Source organism: Artemia sp. Qi Xiang Cuo, chromosome 12 (assembly GCF_049724085.1).
Source record: "Artemia sp. Qi Xiang Cuo chromosome 12, ASM4972408v1, whole genome shotgun sequence".
NCBI classification, from domain to species: Eukaryota; Metazoa; Arthropoda; class Branchiopoda; order Anostraca; family Artemiidae; genus Artemia; species Artemia sp. Qi Xiang Cuo.
The window spans coordinates 40,055,536-40,064,812 of NC_142805.1; the positions used below are offsets into that span (position 1 = coordinate 40,055,536).

Genomic DNA, 9,277 nt, shown 5'->3' on the forward strand with positions numbered 1-9,277 from the left:
CAAAATGTCTATCTTAAAATTTTATTCGGACGACTTTGGAGAAATAGGGCTTGGGAGGGGGGCTAGTTACCCTCCGATTTCTAGGTCACTAGAAAAGGGCACTAGAATTTTTAATTTCCCTTCAAATGAGAAACACGTATCTGTGATCTTTCTTCCGGCAAAAAATTCAAAATTTCTCATTTTTGCAGATGAGAGCTTTAAACCTCTACAGTAGGATTCTCACTGAATCTGATTTTCAATAATATTCCTGGACTTCTTGTATCTTGGAATTCCAGGAATCTTATTTCTCATTGTGGATGTTCCTTCCCTTTTTTGAAAATTAGGCAAATTTTCTCAGGCTCGTAGCTTTTGACGGGCAATATTAAACTTAATGTATCTTATATATTTGGAATCAGCTTAAAAAATAATTTTTTTGTGTATAATTTGTTATCCAAATTCCGTTTTTTAAAGTTTCGGTTACTATTGGGCTGAGTCACTTCTTACTCACAGTTTGTTACCACGAATTGTTTCACAGGTCTCTCAATGCAAAAGAAATTGAAAAGTTCGCTTTGTTCCTTTCTTATTAGTGATATTTAAAACTTGGCCCATAGCAAAAAAATTAACTTTTGAACTAAACGAAATGTAAGTACTTTTTTGACAATAATCAATATTTCTTGAAGAGCTCTTACATGTGCATTGCAGCAGTTTTTTTGGATATAAATTGCTCAGAAAGTAATCCATCTTGAAACTTTCAAGTGGCTTTACTATAGATCACATTGTAAAAAAGTTGGATAATGACTTTGCTCAAAACGAGCTTGTATCCGATTCACTGCAAAAGCAGCCTGAAGATAAAATTGAGATCAGACTCCCCTAAGCACCCAAGCAAGGGAAGGGTTACCTCCCTCCTCACCTTGACTCCTCCCATCTGAACATTTCGGCAAAAATGTAGGTATGTAGCATCTTTTTCAACCAGAATCACACAGGGATTTTCAATTTGTTTGACTGAAGTCTCCAAGGGAGCCGGTCCCCCTCCTTATATCTGCCCTATCTTCTGCCAACTCTTTACTGAAAAGGCAGTTATGTGGCATCTTTTTTGAAGCGGAACCATGCAGGAATCTTTTTTTCTACATGGTTGGAGAAGCAAAATGAGCCTATGGTCTCTCTAAGACATAATTAAATACTAACTTTTTAGTTGAAAGATGGACATGTTTAACCTGGCGTGAAGTTGAATCGCGCGGTTATTCCCGGGTCTTACTGACGTAAATAGGCTCTGGACCTCTTTTCCTTCTAAATTATCGTCGATGGTTTTGTCTTTTTGTTTTCTTTTTTTTCTCCTTCATTTTTTCTTTCATCCTTGTAAACAGAGGCAAAACTGAACCCTTAATCCCTTCAGGGCCACTCTTCCCACCGTCTGCAATGCTGACTTTATAATAGAGAAATAGGCATGTGCCACCTAGTTTGAGTCAGAGTAATGCGAGGATTCTCAGTCCCCATGATTAGAGATAAAAAATTTGACAATCGCTCCTTCGACCCACTCCCCCCTTCTGACCTCTGACTTGTAAGTGGAAACTTGAGAATGTTAAGACGATTATGATCCGTATAACCATGGCACAAAGGGGCTCTTGGTCCTTTGGATACCCATTCCCTTCTCATCCACAGGTTTTTAGCAGAAAAGTAGGTGCGTTGTGCCTTGTTTATAGTGGAGTCAGAGAAAATATTCGATCTGTATAGATGGGAGGCACTTACTGGGACTTTGGCCCCTAGACCATTTCCCATCACAAAATTTTAGCAGAAAGATAGAGCGGCATTTTCCTTCACTAATCAGCTTGAATTTATTGGGTGAGTATGTTTGAATAATGGGACATGAGAATGATAATTTTTAGGTGCGTAATTACCTTTCTGCCCTTCAATATATTTGGAACTTATGCTACATGTAACTCAGGGCGGACGGATCTTCAGAGGTATCCACATCACATGAGTCACACAAACCTTCCGCAAGAAAATATCCATATTCGCTTCATATTTGGTAGGAGAGTTTAAAAGCAATTACTGAATTTGGAAAGAAAATTAAAATAGGCATCAAGTAATGTACTCACTCTTTTCCTAGCTAAATTATATGAACATGTATAAATTTACCAAAATTTTAAGCATATAGGATTTGGATATAACTTTTGGCGTCACTAATAACATCTTTAATAGTCCTACTAATTTTCTCCTCGGGTAGTACTAAAGAAATTATATGGATCCTTTTAAATCCCAAGATAGCTATGAATTAAAGCCATATTAAATAAAACATACTTAACTTTATATTTGTTGTACCCTAATAGCTATATTCTCTGCAATTTAAGCTAAAATATAAAAGCTAATCTAATCTTTCTTTAACTTGCACGATATGAGCAAGATGTGATCAAAACAGTTTTAGAGGAATATAGAGGCAAAGGTCTACCCCCGAGGCCCTCCTGGCGAAGGTTTGGAGGCATAAGTTTTTAGACGTGCTACCCCTCCCCGAAAACGTCTGCGTGAAAATTTTAAGAAGATTTTTACTGGTGCAACCATGTCACGAAAGTAAAAATATTGAAAATGTGCCTGAAGTTGATGTGATTAGAAAGTCTACTAAACTTTTGACTTCAAAATATGCAGAAAAATGCTAGAAATCCCAAGAATTCCGGTAAAATTCAAAATCCGCTTATAAAGAGAGCTATGTCCACTTCTGTATAATTTTTCAAGTACTTAATATTGTCTCGGCATAAGTCTTAATGGGTAAAAAAGTCAATAGTTTAACTGTATTAGTGAGCTAATGCACAATCTATGCCTAAGTTGAGACATTACAGTAGTTCTTGTATCCTTCTCCTGAAACAACTTACTTTTGTTTTGGTGCGTTACACACAAATCTCGAAAGCAAGTTTTTTTTAATTTTCGCTGAAATTTTGTCTAAAAGCTGTTTGCTGGTGGTGGAAAATTATTGCAAAAGCCAGTGATTCTTATTATTATATCTGAATTACTCATGCTTAGCTTATCTGATCATTGTTGACTGATTACTTTAAAAAAAAATTGACTCACTCTAATTGTCAGTGTTGACTCATCAACGGCCTGAGCAATAAGGACTCCCTTGAGTTGCACCACAGCAAACTGATTGCCCAAACCTTTTACAGTTGCAACTGATGTTCCTGTGTAGCCGTACTCTAGCTCTTACCCTACTTTCCATCCAGAAGAAAAGCTTAGAGCTCCTGAAAAAATATGAAAAAAGAAAAAAAATACCAAATAATCTACATATGTGCAACACTGTCAAAAGAGCAGAAGTCGAGAAGGCCAATTTCACATGAGTCATTGAATTATCAGTGACTCATTAATACTGAAATTACATGCACGTATGCGGGAGAACCTTCGCGTTCTTGTACCCTACCCTCACAACCACCCAGTATTTTATGGTTTGTGTCCTAATCTCTCCTACTATTTATACAATCCAGCCTATTATTGCTCCTTTTCGAATATCTGAGCCTGCTTAAAAAAATTATGATTTTTGGTCACACTTTAAGCAATATTACAATTTATAATATTAAACATTGAAACTAAAATTATTAAATACACTATTCACCAATGGATTTTTCTTCAGCTGAGTAAGACACAAGGTGGCGTATTCTTTTCTAAAAAATAAGTCAAACCTTTTGCGGTAAGGAATTGTAAGCAGCAAAACGGCCAAATATTAACCGAAACTCTAATAAACCCGAAACACCGAAACTCTGATAATAATTGATACACTAAAAGGATTGGCTTTTTATGCAAACTCCAAATATATAAAATTCATTACGTTTAATGTTACCCATCAATAGCTACTAGCCCGAGAAAATTAGTGTGATTTTTGAGGAAGCAGGAAAACACACCAAAACAGTCGACGAACCTTAATGAAAATCACACCATCAGATTCAGCATATCAGAGATTCCACTGCAGAGGTTTCATATTTCTATATACAAAAATGTGGTATTTTGTAATTTTTGCAAGAAAAAAGGTCACGGAAAAAGGTGCGTGTTTATTTGTGTCTTTTCCCACGGGGTAGCTTCAACGAATCAACAGTCCTGGATGATCGGGAAAAGGGTCATTTGAACAGAAATAAAAAGTTCTAGTGCCTTTTTTCAGTGACCAAAAAGATTGAAGGGCAACTAGCCCCCTTACTACGCCCCTTTTTCCGAAAGACATCCCAAATTTTGAGATAGCCATCAAAATTTTGAGATAGCCATTTTATTCAGCATGATGTTAAGGTCCAATAACTATGCCTCTGGTGATGATATGACCCCCCTAAGCACCTAGGGATGGGGCTGTAAGTAACACAATTTGTCAATTGTTTAGTCATGTTTTTATATAGCATTCGGCTTTAAAAAATTCCGAGCAACCTTAATGAAAACCACACCATCAGATTCAACATATCAGAGAATCCAACTGCAGAGATTTCGTATTATAACTTAGCATATATGAAATTATATATACTTAAATTATATAGCATATATAATTTTATATAGCATTCGTTATTAGGAAATGTTCGGATTTTTTTTTGGAAGGGGGTGGGGAATATTCTGCAGGGTAAAATTTTCCACGGGGAGAATTTTCAATGGAGAGTAAAGTTTTCAGGGCAGTTTCCAGGGGAAGTTTTACTCGGTGGGAGGGGGTATTCTCTGGCGAAATTTGAAAAAGGGTCAGAAATTAAATTTAAAAGAAACAATTTTTTCATCTGATTGTAAGGAGCAACGTTATAAGTTGAAACGGATAGAAATTGTTCTTTATATGAGAGGGGGTTGTCCCTTCCAAAACATTCGCTCTTTAAGTTAAGGTTTGGCTTTTTGTCACAGTTCTTTAAGAAAGACTGCTCAAACATATGGGCCATTGAATTGGAACGAGATGTATTTTAAAGCACTTTAAGACTTTAATATAAAGAGCGTAGGTTGAAGAAGAGGCGACCCCCTCAAATACGGAAAATCTCTCTTCGTTTTGGGTTTTAAAGTTGCTCCTTATTTTCGCTAGAAAGAAAAAATATTTAATTTCTGTATGGTTTAATTGTGCGAAGAAAGTCTTCTTTGTAATTTTCTTGTAAATATTATTGCCAAAGAATATTATTAATTGTTTTCTTTTATATGAGATCCCACGATAGGGAACTGTAACTAAGTCTCAAGCGAATGATTGAAGGTTTGAAAAGGTGTGTTTTACTTTATTCACTGGTAACATAAATCATGGATAGGAAAAAAGATGCAGCGAAATGGGCATTTGTGTGATATGTAACAAATTGAATTTAAAAGAGTGAAAATTCATCTGGTAGTTTGATAAATTATAATAATTAAATTGGATAATTTTTTTTTAATAAAAGTGATGAACAACATTAAAACTTAAACTAACAGAACTTATTCCGTATAATTATTCCGTACATCCGTAAATGACACATTATTTCTGTTTAACTTTTTTTAATCTGAATTTATTTAAAACAATAGCTATAAAAAAAGATGGTACTGTGCTAAAATCCAGGACAAATGCGAGACGTGAAGTTTGGTTAATGCTAATCAAATAAAACAAAATAGGTTGAAAATTTAATAGTTCAGAAACGAATTTGGGCTATATATTTGCACATTAGGGGGGGGGGGGGTAAAGCATAACAAATATTAAATACATAACCTAACCCAACCTAGGTACCTTTTAGTCCCTTTAAACCCCAAAAAACTAAAGTTTAAATATAGTTCTCGCAGTAAGAAATCTTTTGTTTATACCTTACTAGTCAGCGGTAACCTGTTTATCAATAGCATGTTTGACATTTCGATGCTGTCTTTTATCGTGAATGTGTCCTGGATTTTAGCACAGTACCAAAAAAATTATGCTAACTAATTTCTTCTATGTGAGACAAAGTCAAACTCGGTTCAAAATGCGTTATAAAGAACTTACGAACTTGCTATAAAAATACGAATCACAACAGAAAAGAAAGCAACTAGAATAGGTCAACTGACCTTTATACACCTTTGGTTAAAGGTGATAATTTTATGAATGAAGTTTCTATTAATGTTGTAATAATGTTAAACAGTACACATTGCATTTTCGGATTGATTACAGTAGAAGGGAATAAGTAAAGCCTTAAGGCTGAGGTGGTTCAGTTATTTTGAAAAATGACATAAGTTCCTCCACCGCATCATCTGTCCCAAATTTGATTCAACAGTAGCGTGGAATGGTTTTAGATTGGATGAAAGTGATCACCTGACATCATTTTGAACTAATCAGAAGCGTTATCGGTTGACATAAAGCTATTGAAAAGAAAAATGGGTACTCCTATACTAAACGGACTCTTTTGTATAGTGCTAGTTTGGTTAATGCTAATGAAATAAAATAAAATAGGATGTATATATAGTAGTTTAGAAACAAATTTGGGCTATATACTTGCACATTAGGGTGGGGGGTGGGGGGGTAAAGCATAGCATATATTATTACGTAACATAATCTAACCTAGATACCTTCCCTCCCTACAACCCAAAAAACAACAGTTTAAATATCGTATAGGCAATGAAAACCACGCTTTACATTGCATTACTCTACAGCGGTGTATTGAATTAACCCGTAAAAAACGGGTTTTTCGTGATTGGTTTCCATTATAGTAAATAAAAGAGTCCGTTTAGTACAGGAGTACCGAAAAATGGTACTTATGTCTTTAGCCAAAGCATCGCTGGTACCCCCCCCCCCCAAAAAAAAATACTCTTTATCCACAAAAACTAGAACTAAATCCAACTATTGGCTAAAATTTGAAACAGATGGTTTTAGATTTGTCATATATGGTTCAAATTTAATACAGATGGCCAAAAAAATCTTATTGGTGGTTACGCAAATAAAACGGGCCGACCACGTTCGCCACCCTCAAACTTTCGATACAGGGTTGCTGAATAGTAAAGCTGACTACTATCATAGGTAATGGAATCCACTACTATACAAATATTCAAGCGTCGGGTTGTCAACTTACCAATCTACAAAAAGCATTTTTTACCTGGTAGGTCGCCCAAATAATTTTGTGTTTTTTTTTTCTAATTTATTTTTCTCCATTGTTGTCTCATTTCCATATATCTAGTGATGCCATGTGTTGCCCTGAGTGTATTCGTTTTATAAGCCATAAATATTGTGCTAAGCGCCTTTGAATTAATAAATAAAAAGAAATGAACACGAAAAATAAATTTGGAAGATAAATGCTCCGTTTACAACTGAGTAACAAAAGTGATTGCTTTATGAACACATAGTAACTAAAGGTAATTTCTTGTTATATGATTTTTATTTCACTCAATTATCGTTATTTTTTTAAGTGCTACGAAAAACCTTGTTTTCTTTACTTTTGTTTTTACAGCTACTCTTTGGGTTTCTTTAAAGCTTGTTGACGGTAGCACTGGTCACTCGTTTAACATCAGATCCCAATAGATTTTTTTTTTTTTTTTTAAGTAAGAAATAAACAGAAATTCAGGGCTATCAATCATTTTAAAGTAAGGAGGCTATTACAATCTTTTTATGGAATGGTATGACAAAGGTAGCAGTGAAGACCCTAGACCTAGAGTCTACCCCATTACTTATTGGCCAAGGCCAAGACCAATACTTCAATTTGTGAACCTTGAGTGAAGAGGCGTCTTCCCCCCCCCAACCCAAATGGTGACCCTCTTCAAAGTAAGTCTGACCATCACAGGCAAAAAAAAAACGTTATATGAATTTTTGCCTTTCTGGTTTTGATTCTATCTGACTAAGGATGAGTCTGGACAAACCCTCGCACATAAAAATTGTTATAAAAAAAAGAAAACAAATCTGTAATATATTAGCAAGAGCTCATCAGCAAGTAATTTGATTCAAATGTTAACTTACCAAGCAACAGCACAACACAGAGACTATACATCGTGGTTATGTCTGCTGCCACGAGTATACTAATTTTTGCATATGTTACCAACATTTATATACCACATTACGCCAAAAGTGACAGTCATTCTTGGATCAAAGTTCATTCAATATGGTTTTTGCTCGAGGTCATATGCAGTTAAAAAAGTGTTCTTCTTATCTCTACTGTCTCAACCACCATAGCATCAAATCCAATGGGAATCATAGGCAGCTTAATAGCGCTGTCTAAGTAAAGAGTGGTGTGGGCACAATTTATTATTATTTTTTCTTCTGACCAAGGAACATCGTATAGAAGGAGTTATCGCATAAACTTTGAAAAGACCTATTCGGCTCAAAATTGAAAGTTTTAGTGCCCTTTTTAAGAGTCAAAAGTGATTAGGGGGGCAACCAGACCCCCCCATCATTTCCCCAAGCACACCCAATCAAATTTTGAGATAGCCATTTTGTTCAGAATTGTTGAAAAGTCCAGTAGTTATATCTTTCGGGATGACAGCCCCTCCCACACAGCCCTCAGGGTAAGGGTTATAAGCTATGTCCCAGGGGCATACAAAGTTTTTATGGAAGTATAAACATCTTGTGGTATTATAATCTATATATATGGCTTTATAATCTATATAAAATTCGAGGGCAACTAGACTCCTCCCCCCTCACTTCCTCTTTTCGTGGAATATAGCCGATAGAAATTTAGCCCAAAGTTCATATAGCAAGGCCTTTGGGATGACAACCTCCCCCAGCGTCTGGGGGCAAGGGTAGTATCTTATGTCCTGGGTGGGTATTTACGGTTTTTATTGAATGGTTAATCGTGTAACTTTAGAGGAGGCTGATTTGATTGGAAAATGAAAGTTCTTGTTCTTTTTTAGAGTCAAAAGTGATAAAAGGGCAACTAGCCCTTCCCTCAACGCCCTCTTTTCCTCAAACGCATCTAATCAAAACTGTGAGATAGCCATTTCGATCAAAATAGTCAAAGAAACGTACAGAAATGCCTCCAGTGTGTATACACCCCCTCCCCCCTCAGAGCCCAGGAGCAACGATTATAAGTTGTGCCCCAAGGTTTTTATGGAACGTGTGGTCGTATAAACTTCGGATGGAGCATGTGTGATTTGAAATCAGAAGTTCTATCGTCTTTTTAAAAGTCAAAAGTGATTGGAGGGCAGTCAGTCCTCCCCCCGTGCCCTATATTTACCAAAACATATACAATCGAAAATTTAAGAGAACTATTTTGGTCAGCATTGTTGAAGGGTCCAGTAATTATGTCTTTGGGGAGGTCAGCCTCCTCGCAGTAATAAGGACAACGGCTGTAAGTTAGGCACGTCATTCATTGTTTACATTACTTTCCGCAAAAACAAAAGAAATTAAGGTGAGCCTTTCAGAGAATGTTAAGTGGAGTGTTGAACTAAATCAAAACACGTC

At 35.9% G+C, this 9,277-nt stretch overlaps 1 protein-coding gene across 1 annotated transcript in view; it reads right to left on the reverse strand.

Annotated features, from left to right (window-relative positions):
- The window catches only part of LOC148946104 (vitellogenin-like), a 190,815-nt gene extending 182,877 nt beyond the window's left edge, over positions 1–7,938 (reverse strand). The window contains exons 1-2 of the mRNA XM_089097610.1: positions 7,838–7,938; positions 3,040–3,206 (exon numbers count right to left, since the gene is read on the reverse strand). The gene's annotated coding sequence lies outside the window, so the exon portion shown is untranslated. The remainder of the gene's footprint in view (positions 1–3,039; positions 3,207–7,837) is intronic.
- Positions 7,939–9,277: the final 1,339 nt, after the last annotated feature.